This window comes from Zonotrichia leucophrys, chromosome 10 (assembly GCF_028769735.1).
Source record: "Zonotrichia leucophrys gambelii isolate GWCS_2022_RI chromosome 10, RI_Zleu_2.0, whole genome shotgun sequence".
Lineage (NCBI taxonomy): Eukaryota > Metazoa > Chordata > Aves > Passeriformes > Passerellidae > Zonotrichia > Zonotrichia leucophrys.
In genome coordinates, this window is record NC_088180.1 from 16,457,180 (window position 1) to 16,484,672 (window position 27,493).

The 27,493-nt window shown below is 43.7% G+C and overlaps 1 long non-coding RNA gene across 1 annotated transcript in view; it reads right to left on the reverse strand.

Moving 5' to 3' along the window:
- Positions 1 to 2,400: 2,400 nt before the first annotated feature.
- The window catches only part of LOC135452526 (uncharacterized), a 37,147-nt gene continuing 12,054 nt past the window's right edge, over positions 2,401 to 27,493 (reverse strand). The window contains exons 3-4 of the long non-coding RNA XR_010441643.1: positions 2,890 to 2,951; positions 2,401 to 2,754 (exon numbers count right to left, since the gene is read on the reverse strand). This is a non-coding gene — a long non-coding RNA (uncharacterized LOC135452526). The remainder of the gene's footprint in view (positions 2,755 to 2,889; positions 2,952 to 27,493) is intronic.

Below are 27,493 nucleotides of genomic sequence, written 5' to 3' on the forward strand. Positions count from 1 at the left end.
GCCCAACCCCTGGAAGTGTTCAAGGCTCTGAGCACCCTGATCCAATGGGTGGCATCATGCCCATGGTGGGGAGGTGAACCAGGTGATCCCTACAGTCCTTCCTTACCCAAACCATTCTGTGATTCTATAAAGACTTGGCCAACTGCAATGCTCATTCCTGAGGTATCTTTTTGGCAATAACCTGTGCAGGAGGCCCCAAAGTGCTGCCATTTTTGTGCCTATCCAGGCCACTGTTTCAGCACTTGCAGAGGTCAGTTGTGCTCAGAGCTCCCTCGTGCTAGACACAACATGGGTAGATGAAGAACAGTAGAAAGCAAACACTGTTATTCTCATTTTACACCTTGGTTCAAATAAAAAACCTACATGACTTGTCTGGTCACGTAGGAAGTCTATAAAAGAATCAAATTTTTGATTGTAGCCGTGCTCCTCACCATGGCAATAATTACCCACTTTCCTCTCCACCAGGAACAGAGCAGGACCAGTAAAGCCAGGCTTAGGCACAATTCACTCACTGCTCCTTCAGGAAGAGCACAGTCCTCATAAACTGACATTTTCTAATTCTGGGGATCTGCAGATGAACCTATTGTGCTCTTTGTCTGAGTGACACCTCCACAACACAGACACTTCTGAGGCCCCACAGTTAATCATCATGCCAGGTGCTCTTGTGCCAAACACTGCAGCCTGCTCGACTTTGCTGCTTGAGGAGAGGCACAAACCCTTCTCATTCTCGTGCCTCATTCAGGAAATGTCACAGCAAGACTCTGGGCTGGAAGCTGCTGATGCATTGATATATTTACCAGCATATCATCATCAGTGCTGAGGCTGAGACATGAACATAATCAATCTGCTGCACTGGATCTCTCAGACATGTTAGAGTTATGTTAATAAGACAGCAGGTTGTCAGCTTTTCCAGTGAAGTACCAGAGTATTTTCTTTTAACACCTAATAGTAGCAATTCTGAGTTCAGAAGCTCTGGAATAAAAATAAATGCTTGTACCTCTTAAATAGCCTTTCACTCATACTCCCTTTGAGCTGGTGTGGGATACAGCACAAAATAATTACTCTGGAGACCACTAGAGCAAAGCTCTCATAACAACAAGCAAATGGAGCTTTCCACCTACCCAAGATGCTAAATTAAACCATATAGAGTCCACAGAAGTCCTCGAGTGCCATTGTAAAGTAAAAAGGAATTTTTATAGTCCTGCTTTAAATGAAGTGGGCATTGTCATTGCAGCTGGTGTAAACAGGGAAAGGAGGGTCAAAAATCCTCTTTGTTGCTGGACCCTTTCCCCAAGTCCTAGGTTGCAAAATTGATAAAGCTGTTTTTCTATGAAAAAATATTATCCTACATTCAGCTGGGATAAAATGTTGATTAATTTTATATTTATTTTTTACATGTATCATTTAAATAATTTTCATTCTGGTTTTCCTCAAAAATAGTTCATATCCAAAGCCAAATAAATCGTCACCGGAAATATTTTCCCTGTCAAAACTCTCTAATTATCAGACCTGAAATCACAATCAACATAAAATATCACTGTCTGATTTCACTGTTCACCCTCTGTGTCTTGGTTCAGATCCTGCCCAGGCCAGCTGATGGGGCTGCCCCAGGGATGCCCACACCCACCCATGGAGCCCCTAGCACTCCATTAACACCCAAACCATGAGCCCTGCTCAGGCTCACACCAGGATTACTCAGCAAATTCTGGCTGATTTGCATGGCAGGAGGCCCAGGGCCTGACTGAGAAAAAATTCATTATCTGGAGATTTGGCTCATCCTAGGAAGGGCAGATTGGGGTGTAAGTGCCAGTCCTGTAAATAACCACATCCCTGACAGCAGAGCCTGCAGCAGGGAACCAGGGAGGCTGGATCACAGCTCCATCTGCCTTCTCCCCTCTCTGAAAGGCACCAGCAAACAGGAGTGTTTATTTTCCCAAGTGCACAAATCCCATGGACTCCCAGCCTAGAGATGGCTGTAAGGGGTTAGGGTTTCCTATTCCCACACTGAGTCAGGTTTCAGACCTAAGAGAGGGGTTTTAATTTCTGGTAAGGTCAGCACAGCTTACTGAGGAAAAAAAGAGAAAGGAAAGAGCTCTTTTAATTGCATTAATTATGATACATTCTCTTTTGTTTCTGATGACTGTTGCATTTTAGGATCCAGGAATGGTATCACTGAATTTTAATCAGAGATCTGAACAAGCTACTGAAATATGATTAGTTCTTCTATCTGACACTGTGATTACTGCTTAGGAGACATCTGCTGCTGCATAAAATCAAATCTTCCCTTTCTGTCTTCCATTGTGACAATGCCAGAGCTTTTCTCTTTTTTTTCCTAGGAGGTGGAGATGATCTCAAGGAACACACAACACACCAGCACAGCCTTTGGCTGAGGAGCACTGGACACACCCCGTGGTGGTTTTTGCCCTCTGCAGAGCCCTGTGCTGACAGATTGCCCATTTTCACAGCAGGGGCACAGCTTAATATCTCAGTGCATTTGCATGCACAGGACGTGGCCCTTCCCTGCACTGCAGTGGGGCTGCCAACCCTTGCCATTGTCCTTGTGACACCTGGCCACAGGAATGGCTGGAGCAGCCTCCAGCTGGATCCCCACTCCTTCAGAACAAAACCTGTCCCTCTCACCTGCAGGTGAAAAGGCATTTTCCAGGATGGCTTCATCAGAGGGCAGGTGGGGCTTTAGGCTGCCCCTCAAAAGGCTGATGGAGTGAGGCACTGTGTGAGAGCAGCACTCAGCACCTTGCAGAGACACAATCCAGAAAATGAAGGCAGCAGCAGAGAGGGAGAGAAAAAAAGTAAAAGAAAAAAATTTGAAAAACCAAACCAGGAAAGAAATAATAATTTTTTTTAAAAGTCATATTTTTCACATCTGACCTCAAAGCTGCTGGGACTGCTGTGAGGTATTTTTCCCACTCAGGTTAGTCTGCTCTAAAAGGCTGTGGGCATCAAAGAGAAAACATTATAAAATATCTGTCTTCCACTCGCCTGCATTTTGCCTGTAATAGGTCTCCCACTTACACTGTTATTTTTTTCCCCCCTCATCTCAGCATAGAACAGAGGATGGCTGCTCACCAGGCTCATTAATATGCATAAAGTGCAGTATAATTAGTTGCCACAGGTAACCCTTCTATAACTGTGTGAATTGAGCTAATGTGCAAATATACCAAGCACTGCAAGTGGGACGGTGTAAGTAAAAGTCCCCCATTTCATAAAAGGAAATATTTGAATAATATGCAAATGCACTGGATGTTATTAACAGGATGTCAAGGTTTGACAGTCCATGTTATTGTGGAAATAAATGAGTTTTGACACAAATAACTTAGATATGCATTGATTTTTTGAGCAAACGTTGTAATGAGATGTTATGTATTGTAGTGCAGGTTTATACAGATTTTGATGACTATTAGGGGAAAACATAACAGTGGATCAATTATTAATGTATTCATTAATATGCTCCAATGTGTAACAATAATTATTTTCTTTCTTTTCTCAACCCCCCCTTTAAAATGCAGTTCCTCTTGCATTTTTAATATACCTGCTTGAAAGTATATGGAGCAGAGTCAATACAGCATTCAAATCACAGGCGTCAGGGAAGATGAACTGTGCCTAACCACTGCTGACAAACACTACCCAAATGCCCCTCATAGTCTGCATTTCTTCATTAGAACTCCCCAGAGGAGGCATTAGCTTCTGTTCTTTCAAGGAACCCAGGTTACACACTGAAGCTCATCAGCAGGTCAACAGTTCCTAATGCTGGTCAGTGAGCTCCTGTGAATTTCCATTGTGCTGGCATTTGCTCCTGAGAGGCAGAGGGAAGAAGCATCCAGAAAGCATTCAACGCCTAAGGACAAACATCTGCTGAAATGGCTTGCTGGCCAAGTTCACCAACAGGGGAATCTGCAGTTGATCCATTCTGCTGAACCTGCCAGATGTCCCTGTTTTGTGCCATCTCTCCTGATTTCTAAAAGGATTGTCACTGAGTCCCTGTAGGTGCTGTGGAGCCCTGCATGGGAGGACGGTCAGAGCCCTGCTCACTGCTCCCAAGGAGAGCTCCAGAGGGCATTGGTGCCTGGAGGGAATCAGGAACACCAGCATGGGCAGCCCAGCAGCAAGAAATCCTGAGCTGAAGTGGCACAGACTCAGCTCAGCTTGCTTTGGCTTTGCTGCAATGCTGGACCTGCACAGTCATTTGCACTGGTGCAGAGATGGTGCAGGAGGTGTGGAATTCTCCTTCACCACAGTGGCTGCAGGAAGGTGTCCCAAAAGGCCAACCTCCTTTTAAGAAGGATGATAAATAACTGAGCCTTCATTTCATTAGGATATTAATTGCTCTGTCACTTGGAAAAAACCAAAAACCTAATTTATCTGTGCAGTAGATCTTTGTAATTTGTGGAATCTTCTCTAATATTCTCAGGTTAAGATGGTCTGGGCTTAAAAGATTATACCACAAGATGATCACAAAAGGGAAGCCATATTTCTGGACCAACTTTTTCCTAATCATTTAATAAAATGTAACAAAGCAGCAGATATTCTGAAAAGTGGCCATCTGAAGAAACTCAGTAAAGCCCCTGAGTCCTCTCCTTCGAAATTGCCTCAAGAGAAATTGGATTATTTGGCGGGTGGTCAAGAAAGGTTCTTTAATCAGGGTAATCTGGCAAGTACTGCTGAGAGGGTTTGGATTTTTATAAAATATGGGAACAATCCACTCCTTGCTCTGCCTGAAAATGTACTTTTCAAAACTCCCTGACTTTTCAGGAATACAGGACAGCTTGGCCCCTCCAGTAATATTTCCTGCCACACAGGAGAGACACTCCTTGTTGCTCAGTATTTTGTTAAAACTGCTGGGAGATATTCTGCCCTGCAGAGAGGGGAGGCAAGAGAACATACCGTCCTGACTTTTCTCCACAATATTTGGGATTCCTCTGACTGTAGCTCAGCTAACAGCCTGTCCATGGTGATTCATCCCAAATAACCAAACTTGCCTCCAGACAGCCCTGTCCCATTCCACTGGCAAAAAGTGAAGCCTGGATGAATGGCTCCAACTTTCAGGCAAGTTTCTGGTATGGCAGCTGAACTCAATGACCCAACAACTGCCCAGACCCCTGGGAGATATGGCAGGGGAACATCTCTAAGCTTATCACCTGTGATTAAAAACTATTGCACAAGGACCAAAGAAAAACTGATTAGCTCATCAGGACCTTTATATTTTTTGCACTTTCTCAGAGTAACAGAGACAGAAGTTACCTTGGAACACCAAATGTTTCCCCATGGTGCTACAGGAGCAGCCACACTGTCTATTTACTGCTGCCCCATGGACCACCATGACTGGGTCTAACTGCTTTTAAACTGTGACATGAACAAGTAAATGCTGGAGTCAAGAAGGGAAAATAGCCACAGAGAGCAACCTAAGCCTGGATGCCCCAAGTTGTGAAAGCACAAGTAGAAATACAAGACCAGATTTAAAACTGTGGCTAGAATCACCAGAAGGATGAAGAAGGACATTTGCTAATTGTGTGCATGTCATAAATACTGGGATAGCTGGAGACTCACTGCTTAAAACACTCATTTTATGCAGCCAATTAGCATGCTGCCTAGACCATTATCTAGCATTACTGTGGGTTTCAGGGCACACAATGAAGAGGTTCATGTAATTATAACATGATCCAGGTGACCTCCTGTACCACAGGTAATACATTGTGCCTCTTGCACTGCCTAATTCTGGCCAACAGACCCGAGACAACCCTGAGTTGTTAAGCTACAGACAAGATTTCAAAAGTGTTTCCAGCCTTCAGGCATCCAAAATAATAAGTCATTTGAGGTCTTGTGTTTTCGAGAACAGGTACTGATTTTCAGGGGCAGATTAGATGCCTGAACATTTGAGGCTTTTGCTTTGGAGATAATAACTCTCTGATGGATTTTGCTCACAGTCATCATTGCTGGGTAAGTGAATCTGAAAGCAGCATGAGTGTATAATTGACTGCACACCAAGGTCTGCTTGGCTCAGTGACGTAACCAAGGAACAGGGAAAAGCTTCAGCTGCCAAGGAAAGGGAATATTCTCCTTAGCCCATAAAAAATACAGCCCCCCGAAACCACAGGTTTGAAACTCAAAGCCAAATTTCCACACATGACTAATAAAAGTAAAAAACTCTCTGAAAATCATTTCCTTTTTCTCTCAGATATTTTAAAAAATTCAGTGTCACTCATATACAGGTGAAAATAAAGCCAGCAATTCCTACTAATACCAATGCCTCTGCAAGCTGCAGAACATCTCCTGTCTCTATCATTTGCATTTATTTATAAGGCTACTGTCTCCCATCACTGGGTAGCATCACATGTTGCATAATTGTGTAATGCAGCAGAAGAGAATAACTGGGATTCCTGCTAGAAAACCCAGAGAAATCATTTCGTGTTGGTTTTTTCCAAGCCAATAATAATCCCATACAAAAACACAATACTTTCCCTGCAGCAATATTGTGAAGTCTGCAAAAGACCATCTCCCAAGGAACAGACTGACAGCTCACAATTAACCCAGGCAATGCCAACAAGAATCAGAAAACACCTTTGTGTAACTCTTTGTAGGATAAGCAGGATATTACTAATATTCTTCTTATTACTTCACACTTTTTTGAAGGAGATTATCAAGTATTTTCTAAAAGGAGGGAAAAATCCTTGCCTGCTCTTTAGAGGTGGGAAAATCATAGCAAGGGGAGATGCAGTGAACTGCCTGTGATCATCCACCTGCAAAACAGGGAGAGATCAAAGGGTTCTGGTGATGTCCCAAGTGAGCATCCTGCAGCTCAGCCACTGAGGGCTCCTGGCAGGATGTGTTACAGCTATAACACTCCTGTACCCACATTTCTTCTGTTCAGTGGAAGGCAAAGTGCAGGCAGGGACAGAAACCCAAGGAGCAATGTGTGGCTCCTCTTGGCCCTGTGTCCAGCCTGGGAGCTCAGACAGGTCTGGCAGCCCAGAGCTGCTCCCATCTCTGCACACTGGTGATGCCTCTCCATGATCCTCTAACAAAACCTCCCCTGAGCTGCCTTCTCTGATTTGAAGAGACATCTGACTCACTGTTTGCTTTACCTGAGGCATCTCTCTTCCTACTTGTCATAGTGATATGAAAACCTGGGCTGTTTCCAGCTGGTGATATCACCATCATCTCAGCTCCCTCGTATAGTGAAATAATGTTCCTTCATCTTAGCAAGGACTGGTCCATATGTTTTTCCCTCTGCTGAATCACTCCAATTTGCTTTGACTGAATGGAGAGGAATGTGATCACTGCATTTTCAACACTCCAGTCCACCCAGGGGCTCCTCAACTATTTCAGATCTCAGACCAAAGGAGTTGATTTCTATGAGCTGACCCTCAGCTGTCCCTGTGGCTTCTGCCAAGGTACACCAAGGCAGTTCAGTGCTCTCCACAAAAGGTGACAAAGCTGGCAATGGGATCCCTCTAAGGAGGATTTTCCACAAGGGAACAGATTAATTCAGAGCATGAGCAAAGTTTACAAAACTCTCCACCATCGCCCTGTCCTATTGTAGCTGCACTAAGTAGTTACAATACACAGAGCCTTGGTCCAAAGAAATAATTTTCCTGCTTTTACTCTCTCTTTCCTTAGTTCAGAGTCAAAATAGAGAAAAAAAAGTGAAAACAAAATGGGGACCCTGGTGTGCAGGAAGAAAAAACAGGAACTGAAAATCAAGCCAGAAAAATTATCTTTTACATTCAACATTTCTTTGTTTGGTGGGGTTATTTTTAAGTATGCAGTAAAAAACTTTTGAGCATTCTTGAACTTTTTTTCTCCCCTCCCACAAAACTGATTTACCTTTTTCACCTGTTCCACCAGACAAGCAGGCAAATAGCTGCAATCCTCTCCTGAGAGGCTTTGCTCAGGTTCTTGCCCTCTCTAATGTGATTGCCAACACAGACTGACAGCTGGTACCATCTGCAATGCTGGGTTTTCTGATCTGAATAACTTCTCACTCCTCCAATGAGACACACAGGTCATTTCAGATTAGACATCAAACCTCACCAGGTTTTGGTCACTTCTGGCCTGGGTCACAATTGACTAGAACCTGTCACTTGCAAGTCATCTATCAACAGGTTGTTCCTCCTTCCAAAACCACCTGGTTCAATCATTTAAGTAGTAAACCACAGTCTTAGCCCCTGTAGGCTTTAAAATACATATTTAATTGAAGGAGGATATTTAAGGAAATGTTTTAGGGCCTTTTTAATTAGTCTACTACCTCACAAGAAATTTGTTTTATTTGTGAAGAAAGGTAGATTTGGGGAAAAAACAAAGAATACAAACAAAAGGCAACTATATTAAAGTGCTGAAATTCAGTGTCAGGCAAAACAACACACAGTAAAAAAATGCTGAAGTGCAGCTCAGACCACCTTTTTTCCCCTTGCCCATGAGAAGGAGGGTACATGGCTCTCCATCACAAATGCTTGCACACACAGACCCCCAAGGTCTTGCTTTCAGTCTGAGAAAATGGAGAAATCAAGAACACCAGACCACCAAAGGTGGGGTTTGCAAAGATGTAATGACTGCCCATGCAATTAAATACCTGCACTGTGCACAATGAGCCTTCACAGATTTGAGAGCACCACAAAGTTTATGGGTTTATGCAGTTAAAGAATGTTTAGAAGCTGATAAAGACAAAAAACATTGACAATACAGAAGCAGGATGCCTGCAATTCCTGGTTTCCCAGCACTCATTCATTTCCATGTTAATAAGGCCCCAAAGTGTGATGATGCTGGAACAGACCTGCCTTGTTTTCATGGCTGTGCCCACCAGATCTCTCCTCTTCTGTATCTTTGACATCACACATCACCTTCAACATCACATTTGTCTTCATGGTTTCACCCTGCTATTCTACCTACTGACAGACCATTTTCCCTTCATTTCTGAAATTAGAACTCAGCCACTCCAAGGCACTTCATATGACACTGTTTTCTTAATATTTTTAAAGGACTTTAATTGCTTAGGCTAAAGTCTTCAAATTTGTTTCAGTACCTTCAACATCAAATTCCACATTCTTTTGTGAACTCAGGTTTAACTCATTGAAAGGCTGGACTACAAAAGAAGAGAAAGGAGAATGACTGCTTAGGTTTGTATAATGCACAGGGCCCTTCTCTCCCATCCCTAAGAGGAAAACACCAAAGAATAAGTGTGTTTTTCAGAAAAGCTTTTTGTCTTGATATGGAGACAAGAGGAAAAACATCACTATTACCATTAACTTGTCACTGCTTATTTACCCTTGTTGAGATAAACACATGCCTGAGTCATTTCACTTCAGAATCCAAACACTGGTTCTTGTTATAACTTCACAGATAGATTAAAGAACCTCTTACAAGTAGTGTTTTCCTGCTGTGGAGGCACTTAACACTGAAGACAAGTCATCTCTCAATCTTCTTTCTGATGAGTTAAAAAGATTGAGAGTATCTCATGGCAAAGCATTTTCCCCAGCACCTCTTTCCTGCCTCCTCTCCAATTTACCAGTATATTTTTCAGAATGGGAGCATGAAAAGAATCAAGATAAAGCAGAGCACCATTGGATTCCTAAAGACAGGGGTGAAGTTGCCTTCCCACTTCACTGCCTTGTGGATTAAATATCCTGTAGCCCTTCAGGATTAGCACAGGAACAGAGGAACTCTGCAGACACATCCATAGGGAAGGAAAGGGAAGCTAGAAAAGCCACATACCCTCATGGATTCATTTAAGGTTATCAAAATCTATTTATTCTTGTGGACAAGATGTACTTTGGCCTAATAACCAACTGCAGCTCCAAGGAGGAGTTTGCTTCATGATTCCCTTTACTCTGGATGGAAATACTCACTGACTTTTTGCACTGACATTGTTGCAATCCCATTTTTAGCACTGGACTGACAAACATGTATCTCAATCATGTTTCCATGGCTGCTTTTACAGTTTAATGGTGTGTTATAGTTTAAATGGTCACCAATTGAATGGGCCTTGTTGGTTTATGAAATAGCTGTTAATATTAGATTGCACAGTTGGGAATATTGCAGCATGCACTTGTGCATTAAATATTAATTTGTCTGGTGAGAGCTGAGACTATTTGAAGTGTAAGAATTGAAACTTGGGCAGGGCTTCAGTGTGTTTTTGCCAGTGGCTTAATGATGTATGCAGTGTGTTCTAGCCTGAGTCTTTGGGGTACCACAGCCTCCAGTTCAGGCCCTTGGCCTGCATTTTCCATTTTGCCCTTGTCATGATGAATACTGAAATAAAGACATACAGATTTCTATGGCACATTCCCTCTTTCAGCCATTCCAGGGCTTTTTCCAGATGATCAATCTATCCCTGCTCAAAGTGGGTCACACAACACTGTGGCAAATATCATTTTTGCTGCCAGAAGCCTCTTCATAGTGAACTCTGCATCCCCCAAAAATACTCTATTGCCAGCTCTCTCCTCTTTTGTGTAATTCTTATTAGAACAGTCAACACAAGGCCAAAGTGATCTCTCAAATACCATCAGAGACCCAGGAAAAATCAAAATCAATCACAGAAATAGTCACATTGAAAGGGACTGTGCATGTCAGTTAAGCAGAAATGGGATGGGTGCATGTGAATAACTCATGAAGCATCAATTTTTAGCTTTGGTGATTCCAGGTACTGCATATCAGCACACAAGTTGCCAATATGTAACACCTGTGCACCTGCAGAGATACTGAAAGTGCCCAGAGACCTTCAGATGGGCACACTGTAAACTGAAAATAGAGATTGAACCCATGACACAGCTAAAAATACTCTATTCCATAAACCCAGAACCTTGGTTTTACCAAGAGGGCTGAGTGAAGTTGTTCAGAGTTCAGTCAGCTTAGCTAATGGGAGTTGAAAATGGATTTGGTGCCTTGGCTTCTCCATGAGTTATTTCTGCAGCCGTACCTGGTGTTTACCCACTCATGTGTTCATGAGTGATCTCAAACCTGTCCATGTAAAACCCACAACCTACCAAATTGTCTGTTAGACTGTAGAACACCTCCCTGTACCACAGCAACATCCTGCATGACAGCCAAAGCTGCTTCAGGGTGGGTTCAGTATCAGAATTTCTTATTTACTTACTTTGCTTGTTAGGGAACTGGGACAGCAGAGTCAATGCTAATCAGTTCTTCCAGAAAAAGTCAGACAATTCCTCAAGTATCAAATATGAACCTTAGTAACTTTACACACAGCTCCTACAGCCTACCTGCATGGTTTGTATTGCAAATAATACACACTGGGGTAATCAGGTGGTGTTATTTCTACTACTATAAATTCAAAAGCCAGGCAGTATTTTACTCCAAAGACCTTCAGTGCAGCCTCTCAGTAGAGTGTGCAATGCACCTTGGGCCACTCTGCTCAAAAGCAGTTTGCAAAACTGGCAGTGAACTTGTGGAATTGCTGCCACAGGAGGCTGTGGAGGCAGAGGGCATCTGCAGTGTTTAAAGGGATTAGAGACACCCATGGACACCAGGTCCAGCAGAGGCAGAGGCAGGAATGTACCCTCTAACATCCCTAATCCAATGATTACAGATGCTGCAGGCATACAAAGGGAAAAGGCTGCAGAAGGTGGCTGGAGTCACACACTCCTTCTAGACAACAACTTTTGGGGGCAATTTAAGACACCCAGGCTGGATGAGTGATTGCTCTGACCCAACCTGTGTTTCCTAAGCCATTTGTTTATCTCAAAGGATTTTTTTTGTTTTGCTTTGTTAGTTTGGTTTGGTTTTTGTTTTTACCTTGCAGTTGAAGCCAGACCTGAGTGCATTTGACAGGAGCAGTGAGCACCTGCCAGAACTGGAGGGAGCCTGATGGTGAATGGTCCCAGCATGGCTGCAGGTGGCTTAAACACCAAAACCATAACAGCATTAACAACAGCAGCACTGCCCACTTCATCCAGTTTCATGTCACTCCTGGGGTTCCTGATAGAGCTCAGGACACACATGGAACATGCAGAGACCTCATACAGCTGCTCGGAGATCTCTCTGTCTGGGGAGTCAAAGTCCCTCACAGAGGAGCTCTCTCAAGGACTCCTTCTCTGATATTTCCTGATTAGCATTTCCAGGAGCAATTTTGTTTTATTAGGATATCAAATCAATAGAGTAATTGATAAGCCTGAAACTTGCCTCCCATGACTTCAAAAGCGACTGATGGCTTTGGACATTTCAAGATGTTTTAAAGGCCCCCAGTTTTAGATGTCAGAAGTTGTATAGAAGGGAAAACTTCTGCCCTCTTTCCACACCTCAGATTGTGCAAAGAAAAAAAACCCCAAAGTCAACAGCCTTTGGAAAAACCTAAAATCTCTGATTTTAAGATGAAGCACAGGAATTAAAAGGGTAATGACAGCTGCCAAGAGAGGAAAGACTTCAGTACATGCCTTCAGGTGAGCAGATACTTCAGCACTGATGAAACATATGGCTTTATCTCAAACACACCTCTGACATTTCTAGTGTATGTGTCTGGGTGGGAATGGGTGTAAAACAGAGCACAGCTCCTGTAAAAAAATGGAAGCAGACTTCAGAGCCAATTGGGAAACACATGGCGACACCAGATAAAAGAGACAGACAGAAAATAAAAAGAGCAAAAATTCTGCCAAAGGGGAAAATCACAACTCACATCCTCTGCTTTGGAGATGGCTCTGTATGATTACAATCACGCTGTGAATATGGCTGTTCTGATAAAAACAGTCTGCACCGTTCACACAGGAAAGCTCTTCTTTGGGGGATAAATGTTCCTAGCTTCTGTTTTTTTTCTTTTCCTCCAGAAAAGCAGCTTTTGGATCCACCCAGGCATGCCACGTGCAAAGCCCAGCCTATGAGCAAACACCCAAACACACACCCCAACGCCTAAGTGCATATTCATTTGAACCACAGTGACAGCCTCATTTGGAAACAAATTAGGGGTTAACTAAGAAGTCCATGACAGAGGCAGAATCGAGTTTCCCTTTTCCCCTCACTGTCTGTTAGAATTAGAAAGTGTCTATGAGCAGTGTGTGTCAAGAATATGAACATGAGATGTCATTTCTCCTGCCTCTAATTGAAGCCAAGATAAATGAAGTGGAAAGGCGGCGTCCAATCCAATCAAAACATGAAAAAGGTATTTTGACATGTAAATTACAAACTTCCTGTGTATTTTGTCTCCCCAATTACACCCTCCCCTGTCATGTTTTTTTAAATTATATCTTAATCTCCCAGTCTCCTAATAATTATGTCATCATTCTTGGGCCTTGAACACTGTGTAATGGTATTTTATAGGATGTGCCATTCATTATTAACTAAACTTACTCTCTGTCCCCGGTGATGCTATTTCTCATGGTGTTCAAATATGCATTGTGTCAGTTCTCCCTTTGTAAATGTTAGGCCAGTTCCACTCACTGCCTCCTGATTAAATGGTGTGGAGTAGGAGAGATACCTTCAGACAGTTTATTCTGCCCATCATTATTTCATGGGGATGCACACTCCCTGGTATTTTTTTAATGGAATGGGTGAATGGTTTCAAATGGAACTTCCCAGTCAGTCTGGATTACTGAAGGAGCTCCGTGGCTTTCATGGTGTAATTGACTGTGTTTTCTCTCCACCTCTTGAAAGGGGAGGCAGCATTGGCCCAAATTAAAATGCACGTTAAGGGATGGAGAGCAAGATCAATGCAGTGCCTAACTACACCTGATGAGAGGACTTCCATCAGCTGCTTCAGCCCTTACATCAGATCTAACAGGGAGACACCAAGGATCAAATTCATCACATCTATGTTTAGATGTTGTGAATGCTACATCTAAGGGAGTCAGCAGGACCAAAACAAGCACTCCTAGACTGCAATTCATCCCTATCCTTTAAATGGCTATTTTTGGAGGAGATTAATAACACCTTAGAAGTTCCTTTTTCTCTCAGAAGACTAGAGCAGGATTCATCAGGGATTGTTGAAGCTGTGGAAGTCCACCAGAGGAGGAATCCCACCCCAGATGGAAATGATCCTGTCCCTGGAGTTGGGGACTGCCGGGAGGAGGAGGATTTGGGTGAGTTTTGTGATGCTTGATCTTGTTATTAATGCAATCAGTTGTTATTGATGAACAGCACTCACAGAGCAGTTGCTCAGGTTTCTAAGCTAAAACACCACCCACACCATCAAATATTCAAGAATGATAGCAAATCAGAGCCATATCAGACTTTGCATAAACATGCCACACTTTCATGTTCTAGTGGTTATCAGACAGAAAATATTTATCCCTTATGATGTAAATGAAAATACTTCCTTATGTAAAGCTAGTTCAGCAATATAACTTAACTCCTGATTTTGAGAGCACAGAAAGTGCTCTCCAGATATGACTTACACATAAAACAGCTGGAAAAATTGCAGAGAAAATTACTAATACAACTGTATTTAAATGTGATGTTAAACAACTTCTGTCTACACATAGAGTTTTATGTTCTCAGTTAAGCCTTCAGTGAGACAGGGAAGCCTGTGAAACACTTTCATCCCAGGCTTTCTGTTACTGAAGGCAGCTGGCACACAAGCCAGTCCTGTTTTTCAGCACCCACCTGCATGACAGGAATTTTGCCCTGGGTTTGAACTGCTCCTCAGCTTTGCCTACGCTCTGTGTCAGTGAATAATGATCCCAGTATCAAAGATGCCAAATCAAAGTTTGGGTTTGGATACACCTGGGCAATCTCTTTGCATTACTGTAGTGAATGCAGGAGAGCAGCTGCAAAAATTCCTGCAGTTTGAGTGGGACAAGCTCAGGAGTGAAGGAAATGGAAATTCCTATGGAGTTTCAGCACCTCTTCTCTTTGCAAGGAGATCCATAGCTCTGGAAAAGCTCTGGTCTCTACCTGCACAAATAAAAACCAGGAGCCCTCTCTCTTTCTCTCTTCGCCTTGGCAAACATCCTGCCAGAGCCCCACCTCATCACACCTGGGAACTGCCTCCTCCCAGGGCCTCCTGACATGGACATCTCCTCCTTCCTCCCACAAAGACAAAAAGAATCCAGCTCAACACATGGTATTGGTCACCTCAGATTATTTCTTCCTGGTATGTTTCCTTCTGTGATTTCCCCCAGAGCTGTGGAGTAACACCTGAGCTGAGGGGAGATGCTGTGAGCAGGGCAGTGTCCTCTGCTTCACACAGGCTGTGGAGGGTCCGTGTGTCTCCCATCTCCTCCCCCTCCTCTGCAGTGTCCTGTTTTATCAGCTCTGTCTTTGCTGACCTCTGTGCTGTAAAAGCCTGCACTTGTGCTCACCTGCCCACGAAGCACTCCAGCAGCAACTTCTGTTAAATTAACCAGCAAAGCCAGGCTAAGGCTGAAATATCTCAGCACAGAGCCCCCTGCTGAGGGGATCCCACTGCTCTCGACCTGGCCCATTCACACCACAAGCATCCACCCCTGCTGGGAGCTGCGGTTTTTATCTATTCCCAGCACAGCGCTGCTGCCCTGCTCGTGCCCTGGCACCTTGTGCACGAAACTCAGCTTCCCTGGAGATGACCAAGCTCTCACATGCAATTACAAAACACTTTCTCCAGCCTCAGACACAAAGTTGGGTTGCTCTCCTGCCAGGAATATCCAGAAGCACATGCACCTTTCATCCAGTTTCTCTGGGAAAAGTTCATCTTTCATAGGACTGGATGGCTGGATTTAGGATTGAGACATCAGAACTGAATTGTTTTAGGCATCCTGTCATCTGAAGGTTCCCTGCCTGAACAGGAAGAAGGATTTATTGCACCTCCTTCACCTGAGCCCCTGCAAGGGCCATCAGGCTGTGGTTTCCCAGCACAGGTGTGCCAGGTTGTGCTTGTCAGTCCCAGATGTGCACACCCACATGTTCACTCTTTGGATGGAACAGGGAGGCTCCTGCCAAGCTGGATTTAATCCTGGGAACAAGACACTCCATGTTCCTGCAGTTTGCCTTCCAGCACCAGACACTAACAGGAGTGAGGAGTTGTAGCATCAGTCTCACCCTAATTAAAGACACTGGAAATTACTGAGAATCTTTCTCTTTAGCTGCACCTTTCTTTCTGCTCAGGGTTCATGGCTCCATCCAGAGAGACACAAACCATCCCTCAGAGACAGAAACCTCATCCATCTCCTGGGGTTCTCACTGTGAGTGCATCACACATCTCTGCCCAGATGAGGCTGGGGTTGGGGCATCAATAACACAAATTACCATCCAGTCTACTGTAAACTGGGACATTTGGCTATGACCAGCAAGTTTGGTGTGCTTTTGTTTTGTCTGGATAGTTTTTAACTAATTTTTTTGTTTGAAATACAAAGACCATAAAGCAAATTATTAACATCATACTTGCCAGAGCACTTGTTTACATATTGCAGCAAATCCTTCACCTGTGTGTTGGGCCTTTAGGTGGAAATATATGAAGAGAAAGTTTCCTGTCACAGCTTTTTGCGTGGATGCATTTGCAGATGGGTTGTGCTGTTACTGTACCTCTTACACTGCCTGACTGTCCCCATAAAGTACAGAATGCACCACACAATGACACTTTTTGTGCACTCCAGTGTTCTGAAATGCCTTCCTGTGTCGTTCTCACGTGTTCTGGATGGATCTGCGCTTCGATGGATTCTGTCACGTACAGCCCAAAGTGCCAAACTCTCTCAGGCACAGTTTCCCAGCACCAAGCACTGCTCCACCACAGCTCTGCAGGATTTGTTCCTGAGCCCCAGCACTATGTGAAACCTTAAACAGCTCCTCTTGGGCACAGAGAAAGATGCTGCTGGTGGATGACCTGCCCTGTCTCCCCCTCCAGAGCTCCTGCTCTACAAACCCTGGGCACAGGCCTGGGGAAGGCAGAGTGAGAGAGGGGAGAGCACAGGGGAAACACGGGGAAATAAATGCAATGGGAGCTTGTACAGAGCTTTCCTCACAGGGTGTCTTTCAGTGGCACTAAATACATAAATATGGGATGGATATATATAAATATATATATATAAAAATATATATATATATATAAATACATGCACCTATTTACACACACAATAACCTCAACCCACAAGGTAACCAAGGATAAAAAACCATTTCTTGTTGCATCCCAACCCCTCACAGCAGAATTAGCCATGTCTCAGGTATGTTCACTAAATCTCTGAAGTTCCTTCCAACCCAAACTGTTCTGTAACACAAAACAAAGTCAAGTCCTGCTGTGATAGTGAAGGGACACCCCTGTGGCTGCAATTCCAGGTTCACCACAAAGAGCCACCCTCTCACTGGAGAACCATCAAGACCTCCCCATTCTTCTTTTGGTCACAGAATCCCAGTCCTGGACACTTTGGAAAGAGGCTCCTGCTCTGAAATTACAGGTCCCACTGCATAAACTTTTAAAAAGTGAAGTTTTAATCAAATGACAAATCTTCAGCCCTGCACAGAAGGTCACACTCCATCTCCCAGAGTATTCATACATTTACACTCTAGTATTACTTTTAATTCACAGGTCTGTTTATTAGAGTGGATTTAAGAATAGATAATATTTCTAATGTGTTTTTAGCAGTGAAAAATTTAAGAGAGAAAGAGAGAAAAAAATAATAGGTGGTGAAGAAAAAGAGCACCGCTCTTCAATGAGCTACAGACCCACTGAGAATGTGCTTGGAATCTAAAATTCTCACAGATTCTATTCCCCCCTCAGAACTGTCATTTGTCCACCATTAGCACATACACGGATTAGGGCTTGGATTAGAACCCAGTTGTAACCAAAAAGCCCTTTATCTTCATCAACATCACCCCTACCACAGCACTTTTGCTAATCAGACAACATAGAGAGTGAAATCAGTGGATGCCACATCTCTACAAATCCCTCCTCTTCTGGTTTTTTTTTTTGTTTGTTTGGATTTTTTTTGTTATCAAATCCTTGATTTAAATTCCAAAGCACAGAATTCAACACATATAAATTCAATACCACCTTGAAAAGCAGAGTTTGCTCCTGCTGGGCCAGATCCTCTGCTGGTACAAATCAATATGGATCTCTTTAGCCTAAGTGCATTTACATTGTGAATCTGGCCCCTGGGATCCCCGAGCTCACATGCAGGAAAAGTCTGCTTTTAATTAAAAAAGGCAAAACTAAAAGGCTCTGCAAATGTGAGCTTACAGAGAGAGAAGGCTCCTCTGCAGGTTTATTCTGGTTTATTTGTATTTTCACAGCAAACAATTCATGGCCAGACCAAGAGCCTGGATGGTGACTGCCTTGGTTGAAACATCTTCGTGAAAATTTCACTTTTGGCAGCACCATCTTCTGGGAAGCTTGTCCCAGTTTCACCAAATTCTTTGCATTACAGATAGGGAAGGAAGTAATGTTTAAAAACAGTTATTTTACCTTGTACAAGCCAGAACTAAACTACAACTGTTTCACTTGGCAATTTCCTTTATGTTAAATGATTCAAATCATCGTTCAAAGCAAAGCATCTTATAGAACAGTTGTTTTGAAGAAAAATAAAATACTTTTTTTGACACAAAAGCCTGCTCTCCTTCCCTTTTACTATTTGATTTCCTAACTTTTTTTTTTAATTTTGCTTTAAAAAAATATTTCTTTTAATTTTTTTGCACTGCCAGAGAAAAAGAATAATCAATTATTCGCACTGCTCTAGATAAACCATGCATAAATATGAATGAAAACATACTTGCTGTAAACTACTATTTGGTGAAAAGTAGAACATAACAGGAGCCTGAACTTATCCTCTGCCTCTCTTTGTCTTGTTTTTCACTTAAGATTCGAGTACAACAGCTTGGAACTTGGGACAACCTCAGGGCAGCTGCACTCCTTCCACGTTGTTATACTACCATCTACTGATAAAAGGATGCTACTTCTCTGGGATTTTGCCTCCTGTCCTCATCACCTTGGTGCAACAAGCAGTATTTCAACTCCATCAGAGCTGGAAAATGAGCATTTAACTGCTGCTCCAAGCCTCAGCCCCTGAACACTCTTTTCTGCAGCACAAACACGCTCACAGAGGCATCAGCTGCACTCCAGACCCTTTGTAGGAAAGAAGGTTTTGGGGATTTGTATTTGTTACTCCCTTTGTTTCTTTCAGAGGAAAAAAGCTAAGGGATGGGAAACAATCATCAAGAGCCCTTTGTCAGCTTGAAGAAAGGAGGCTGGGTTGGTCTTATGCTAAAGTGAGGAAACATTAAATTGCTACTTTCAAGAAGCTTGAAAGTGTACTACATTTAAAAAAAAAGTGAGAAAAAGAAAAGCCAACAATAACAAGTTTAGTTCTATAAAATATTAATTCCCTCCATTATTAATAGCAGGAAAGGCAGCAGTTTGGCTTTTTGCAGTATCCTCACACCCCTCCTGGGGTTTCCTTGTTCTTCCAGGGAGCTGTTCCCACTCAGCATCCAGCACTCACCTGGGATTACTGCTCTGTTTGACCAAGGAATGGAGAACACAGAAAAAAGCTGAGGACTCTTTGCAGGGTCTCCAGATGAAACAATTGGAAGTGCCAGTTAATTTCACATCCTTTACCCTCCTCAGCTATACCCAAAATAGGAAGAGTGGCAGGCACCTTTTAGTGTAATCAGTGCACCACAGTGATTTGGGGCTAATTAGATGTTAGTAATTAAGAAAAGACTGCTGTGATGGATGCTTTCACAGGTTGCATTGTTGATTCAAGGAATAAGCCTGTTCACCTTTAAGTATTGTCAGTCACATTTCTTTAGCTGGGAAGAATGAAATGTCAATTTTATCTTGCTTCATCACTGCTCTTTAATCAATGCCGATGCATCACTTCCCACTATCATTCCTCCATCAAACACTGACCTGGAAATCTGACACTGAGCTTTTCAACACCAGCTCAGCTAATTAAGAACTTTGTTATTCCACCTTCCATCTTTTAAAGGAAAGTAAGAAAAGTGCCAAAGAACCTTTTGCTTTCATGTGGAAAAGCATCAGCAGGGGGTTAATAATAATTATTAAAATGACTGACAACTGGGGCTATGCTGTGATTTGGCCCAGCCCCGTGGTCCTGCAGACACAGAAAGGTAAAAGCTAAGAATAGTCAGGCCCTGAATTACTACAGTGAATAAATGGAGTTTTAGGAAAGAAAATAGCTTCCTACCCTGGGACTACAGGAGCGAGAAAGGTGCTGATATTTATTTTTGCATCTGACCCTTTCAGCAGGGCAGCCAAACCCTGCCCACATCACTGGGAAGCAGGAGGAGCACTCAGGGCCTTCCCACAGCAGCCCATCACAGACACTGTGGGCCACCAGCGAGGAATTAAAAAGCAGGGCTGAGCTGCATCCAGATGGGTTTACTGGATTTTCCTGCACGCAAGCAGAGGAGACTGTTTAATACATGAACTGCACACATTGTGGGAGCCCTAAGCACAGATTAAGATCTCAGTGTTCTGGGGCCTGCACAACATGTCAGCCCCAGCCCCACAGATCTCACAGCATGAGCATGAGAAATAGAAAAAAAAGCTGGGACAACAGAAAAAGAAATTCAGACATTTTGATCGGTACCATGTCACTGTCACTGTCTTTTACAGTTTAAATATTACAAAAACAGCTCCTTTTGAAGATACTTCCCACCTTTCCCTGAGCCCAGGGGGCACTCATAAGGCCAGATATTGCAAAAGTGTTGCTAGAAAACTTGGCTGGTAGAAAATCAATTAGTTGTGGCCTGTCAGAAATGGGCATAGATTTGTCAATACTGGGTAAGAGTGATAAGCAGGATGGATATGGACTGTGAAGGCTCTTCAATAAAGAGCTGGTCAGGACTAGCAATGAGGACTTGGGAGGCAGAAGCAGGACAAAGCTCCTTGGACATGGAACCCAGCAACAAGGCAAATCTGGGCAAGAAATCTGTTTGTTCCTGCTTCTAAAAGAGAAATATTAGGTGCATTTTCTGAACATAAGCGAGAAGAACAACCAAGGCATGTACTTGGCTGATATCTGTGTTTTCTTAATCAACTGCAAACAGTATCAGGAAGTTCAAATTTGGCTGATCTGACTCCTTAGAGGTAGGGGAACAAAAACACTTGGCACAAACCATTGCTTATATTATCTCACCCAGAAGACCTGCAGACCTAACAACTCAAGCAGACTCTAAAGGCTTTCACAGGATTACTTGTGTGAGAAAGACCTTCTTTTTGCACAAAAAATAAAGATTCAGAACTCCAAATATATTTTAAGGGCCAGATTTCTGGTAAAAGATGGAGAAAAGACACAGGTGGCAATCTTTATCATCCTTTTCCAGGTTAATATTTTCCTTGGTAATTTTTTTAGGGAAAAATAGATTGCTAGGGAGCAAGCCTTGCCTCTTAAAAAGCTCACCACCCCTCTCAGTGTCCTCTCCTAGCGCCAAAGCAGGTGTGTGCAGCAACTCCATCCTGGTTCAGCCCTCATCCTAGATCTTCAATTCAAGTGGGACTCCAGGCAATTCTGGCTCTGGAGGCCCTCAGTTCCCAAAACCAATGGTGAGCCCCCTTCAGTTCTACCTAAAATCTACCAAAATTACTCTGCACCTGCAGAGGAGTGCAGTTCCCTCAAGTTTTGAAGCTCTTCATTTTTTCCAGTCCATGAGGAGGACATCTCAGAGAGAAAACACCCAGGGAAAACACTGAGAGTGCACTATCAGGTCTAGGCAGTGCCACACACACTTTTTCTGTGTTAAATCACAACCTCTCAGAGCTCAGCCTCTCATCTGGCAAAGGGAGGTTCCTCAAAGTATAGATTCTGTGAATATCTGTTCTCCAGCCTGTGAAAAGCAGCATTAAGGGATCTACAGAGGCACCTCAGTGACACCGAGGTGGTGCCTCCATTCCCACCTCATGGATCACGCTTTTCCTCACAACCTCGACTCTGCAAAGTGTGAGAGCACAAACTGACATTGGGCTGGCTTCTCCATGGTTTGCAGAATCAGGGCTGCTACATCCATCAGAGACACATCCAAACACACAGCTGACAAAATAAATATCTTCTTAGTGCTCCTATTATCATCCAGTGTTTTGGGGCCGGCTCATAAAGGCGCTTATGTGCAACAATGCCTAAGCAAACTGGGCTGATTTAAGAGGGCTGAGGGAACACTTAGCTGAGAATTTCCTGCCTTCAGTTAGATGCAGTCAGAGCGTTAAGATTATATTTCAGTGTCAGTATGTTGTTTTTATTTGCTTTATTAAATTTGCTTTAACTTGCATTGACATTTTCTTCCCCTTGTTACTCAATCTCTCAGCTGTAAAGATTCGATTCTGTTTTGCTGGGCTGTTTTGTCATTTGTAGCAAAAATAAATGTTAATGCAATAGGAATTCTTAATTTTTTTATCACCAAGAAGTGAAATCAAGCCCCAAATGATGATGTTGCTTGACTTCCAGTCCCAGCCTGGCAAGACCAGTCAGGAGAGTTTTGATTCAGAGGCAGCGGAACCACCAAAACACAGAATTTGTTCTCTCAGGCCATGCAGTTACTCCATTTGGGCACCAAAGTCCAGTTTACATTCCTCATTCCCTCTGTCACAGATGGAGCAGTAGCACTGCTAGAAACAGCACTGCTGTTACTGATTCTAACCATAAAAAAGCTTCATAGAGCCAAGTTTCTTAAAGGAAACTTCAATTTCAGTGTATGCAGCATCGCAACTGTAAGTAAATGACAATGTGATGGGATTTCCTTATTGGAGGCTCACTTGGAAAATCAGTGCACATTTAAGTCACACACTGGTGTACAGTAGTACATCTCTGCTTTATGCATGATAAAGAATTTGGTTCTGCAAGAAAACATTATTTTCAGATTTTTGAAGGCCAACTGGTTAAAGTTGTAAGCAAATATCCAGTGAAGAGAGAGACTGTCCACATAAAACAGAGCTTTCTATCAAGCAAGCAATTGTTCTAAAGTACCAAGATTTTGTGTAAGTCAAACTAGTCCACTGACCTTGAACTCTGAGGCACTGGGTGAGGCTTTGCAGAGCCATGGGAGCTGAGCCTGTACCACAGGAGGGGTTTGGCCAGGACTCTAGCCAGGGTTACTGCACTCTTATTGAGGCTCATTTGTATACAGGAGCCCTCTGGAGACCAGTCCCAGCTCCAGCTGTGTGCAGTGGTGGAATCTGGACTGGATGGACGGGATGAAATGCTGCACTGCCCCTGGGAGCAAAATGTGAGTTTTGGCATAACCTGTCAGGTAAGGCCCTGTGGGGCACAGCCAGTTTGGGTGGAAATCACATCTTTGCTCTCCCAAGAAGCAGAGAACAAGATTTAGGTTTCGGCCTGCCTGTGCCTCCAAGGTGATTCTTCAGTTCAACCCCAATCCACCAGCAGTAAATCCCATGGCAATCAGCACCAACACACTACAGGGGGAGTGATCTAAAGACAGAGTGATGAATGTTAACTTTATGGATATTTTCTGTGAGAGGGAAGGGATATAAGTAAGGCATGGCCAGGATGTTTATTGCCTGGTAAAGAATCAAGCCCATGATTGGGCACCAGGGCTGTGGTGCACCAAGCTATGTGAGAATTAAGCACTTCATCACCACTCTGCCTTTAATCCACAGTGCAAACATTTGATTTGCTTCAGGCACAGCACTTCACTGTCACATTTGCCTGGGATCCTGCCCAGATAAGTGAACCACAGCACCAGCCTCTGCTCTTTGCTCTGTGAACACTGGCACCAGCTCCAAGGATGCAAAAGTCCTGACACCAGTGTCAGGGAGCCACATGAAAAGGTGAAACATCAAGTGATCCTTCTAAAAGAAATCACTGCAGGTGCCTTTCATTCACCTTCAGCTTCCTGAACCTTGAGGGCACACTTGCTTTATGCTGCTCAGCTTTCCTTCTCTGCTCCAGAAACTTGTGCCTTTTGAAGGGAGAGCTGCAACTCTAGTTCCTTCTCTTGCAGCCAGCAGCTGCAGCTTCCAGAGAGCAACCAAACCCTGCAGTGAAGTTTCCAGGGCTGGCAGAGGTTTGTCCCTGGCTGTGTCCTGGAGCCAGCTGTGAGCAGCTGCCCCCAGAGCCACACGTGCAGGCCCAGCAGCTCCCCTGGCTCTGCACTGCCTCAAGGATGGAGTTTTCTTTTGCAACTCCCATAAGAGGGTTTATTTATAAAATGGGTTTTTGCTAGCAAAGCCTGCCAGGAGGAACTGCTGGTATTTTTATGTCATGGTCCAAAGGGCTGATCAGATTGTCACAGACCCAAGGCATCAGCCCCTTTGGAAAAGGATTCATGCCACGATGTGCAGCAATAAAAACCCTCCAGTGCTGCAGGAGAGCAGTGTCACGTTTGTTAGGAGGCAAAAACTGTCAACATGCCTGCCAGGCTGCTCCTGCATGTCCCCTGCACTGAGGATCATTTCCAACCCATTAAAGGCTTTTTAAGGCCTGGATTCAGACCCAGCATGACCCTGTGTAACATGGCCATTCCCAGCACCCATCAGCCCTGGGCAGAGCTGGGAGGATGGCAGCCAACACTGGGATTGATTTTACTGCTTGGAGGGAGGGCTGATGCCTCTGCACTGACTTGTCTTTCCAAAGGCCAGAAAAGCCCTCCTGGCCACTGCAGGACTGAGCCCAGTAACATTTACTCACAGCCCTCAGACTCACACAGCCAGGTGTAGCCCAACCACAGCAGAATTTAGCTTTGTCTTCCTCTTTTAAAGATATCAGAGGGAAAAAAATAATTTTTAAAAGTCTAGTTATCAGGCAGCAAGAGCAAATTAGTTCATGTCCTCTCCCCAGGCTTCTAAAGCACCCCAAAATGGGATAGCCTGACCCACACAGCCTGTCCTGGAGGGCTGGTGAGGAATTTGGGGATGGACACAGCCTGCAGCTACCAAATTAAATGTAACATTGACATACCCAGAGCTCCCCAGCACCACATGATGGACAATTGGTTCAGACCAAGCCTCCTGCCTGGTCTACCCCAGCAGTCTAGACATTGCGAGTACAACATGGCACTTTTTCTACACTAATAAACCCATAAGGGCAGGGAAGGCTGCAGGAAAAATGAGAACTACCAGAGCAGAACAGCCCCTGAGTTTTTTGTTTATCACAAACTAATTAAAACAAAAAGCATACCATAACTCAGCCCTTAATAATAGGTAACCAGATGTGTCATTACTTGACCATGCTATGTTGCAGCACATATATAAAGGTTATAAGATTATTTTTCAAAGAAATGTGCCACTGCTAAGGGTTTCCTAGCACTTTTATAACACACTTAGCACCTGAAGGAATTTTACCTACCAAGGCTGAAGCAAAACATGGCTAAATCTAAAGCACACAGTCCCTCAACCCAAAAATGAAAATGTCAGCATACAACACTGCACAGTACACCATAAGACACCATTCCTATTAATAGGAGATATTTCCTCAAGGACATGTTTTCTGTTGATTATAAAAAATGCCCTGAATAAGGAAAATGGTGCCAAAATGACAGCAGTGGGCAGGTTTGTTTTTTTTTTCATGCACAGAGTTTACTCAGCCCTGGCCAAGCACAGAAAAAACCCCAATGTTTACAAAGGTAATAAAATATCACAGTGTGAACAATTTACCTGATTACCAAAAGGATCAGGAACAAAAGTAAAAGGACAGCACTAGAAAAAGTCCCAGGCCCAAATCAAATAAAGTCTGTAGGCTTCTAAGACCCCACAGAAATCATTGTTCATTACATGTTTCTCAATGAGGGTACATTGCTCGTGTCTAAAACCACGTGGCCAAATGGCCAAACAACTCAGGATCTGTATGTTATTAATTTCATCCCACTGTCAGTCACTTTTCAGTCACCTGACTGGGGTTTTCCACCCTCATCTCCCATTCTTCCCTGTGGGTTGAACGCTCAAACATCCAGCATTGGATCCAAACTCTCTGCCCCATGGTGGGCAGCCAGAGGATCCATGCTGAATGCTCTGGGAATGGCAGGCAGGAGCCACCAGAGGCTGCAGGTGGGCAAAGTGCCTTGCAGCAGGGCTGGAGCAGGAAAACAGCTGGGAAAAAGCCACTTTCTGCAGGGGCCTTGTCCCTGCTCTGCAGTGACCCAGAAAGCAGCATTGCAGCTGGGCAGAGACAAGTGTGGGCACTGGAATGGCTCCAGAGCTGCAAACGGGAGATCTGCTGGGTCTGCCCTGGGCAGCATGGAAAGAGATCCCTGCAGATAAACTTATTTTTGGCTTGGTGGTTTATTTGGGCTAAGTAAACAAACCAAAGATATATATATAGGCTTGGCTTAGAAACAAATGAAAAACCACAACAGTGCCTTGAACACAAAAACTGTTCTGACTGCTGCACCCTGCCCAGAAGCTCCTGCAGACTGAAATGCAGGCTTTTCTTTCTGAACCATAATTAATGTTTTTGCAATATTGCCTCAGAGTTCGCCCGGGCCATCTGATGAATCTGACTAATAGGGGAAGATGCTTTTAACCTGTGGGCTGCCAGACAGCTGGGTACCTCCTCAGCCACATACATTTGGCTGTCAGGTTGAAAGAAAGGCAGCAGATTCAGGGTTAAGCACTATTCCTGTCATGATTGCCCTGAACTTGCCCAGTTAAATTGCAACAGCATGGGTCTCCATAATTATCTAATTGTTAGTGTTGTGCCTTTACGTAATTTATGATGTAGCATTAAAGCCTGACCTCTGGTTTGAGATGAAGTGCAGTACTGCTGACATCCAAGCTCAAATTAGTAGGTAAGTAAGCACCCAATTAACGATTATGCCACTGAGCTTTCATTTCAATCTGACCACACTGCTACACTAATCAGTTTTCTAAGCCTTTCACCTTCCCCATAACTAATAAGCATTTCTCCTGCTTTTTATGTCTGCAAAAGCCTTGTTATCCTCATAAAAAGCACTCCAAGATTGCTGCTTCCAGTAATTCCTGCATTAAGCCACAGGCCAGTGGCATATTACCAGCTCTCCAGCCAGCTGATCAGTACAATCCAAGGCACAAAGCACAGGCACATGGGCATTCTACAGCAGGGATCAAATCCTTGCAGTGCAGAGGAGCTGTCTTAGACCCAAAGCAGTGTGATTTGGGTGAGAATTTGGCCCTGCCAAGGATCACACAGCTCCATAGGAGTTTGAGGATGCAGGACAAAGGGACTGAACATCAAACCATATTTTGCAGCTGGCTGAATTCTGTCATCTTAACAAAAACAGTGAACAAGACCTGGAGCACCAAATATCTGATTTTAGTCTTAGATGAGTGAATTGCCTTACCTAGGAGCTGATGTGAACCCCTGAGTGGTTTTGCCCACACAGCCCAATCCACATGTTGGACACTGCCTCACCTCTTGCATCCCTGCACCACTGAGAACACCCCAGTCCTTGAAAACCCAAGTTGTGGAGCTGAAGATCTGTTCCTCTTGGAATGAGATCCCCAATTTTATCCAGATATAATAAAGATACAATAAGAACTCAGGGCCTGGGCAATAATATCTGCATGATGGCTGAAGTCACTGCTGGAACGTGAGCCTACAGGGGGAAACAAATCCCCACTTCACTGCAACCCCATCTCCTTCATTCTCTCTTCTCTTGCAGTTTTCCAGAGCTCCTCTAA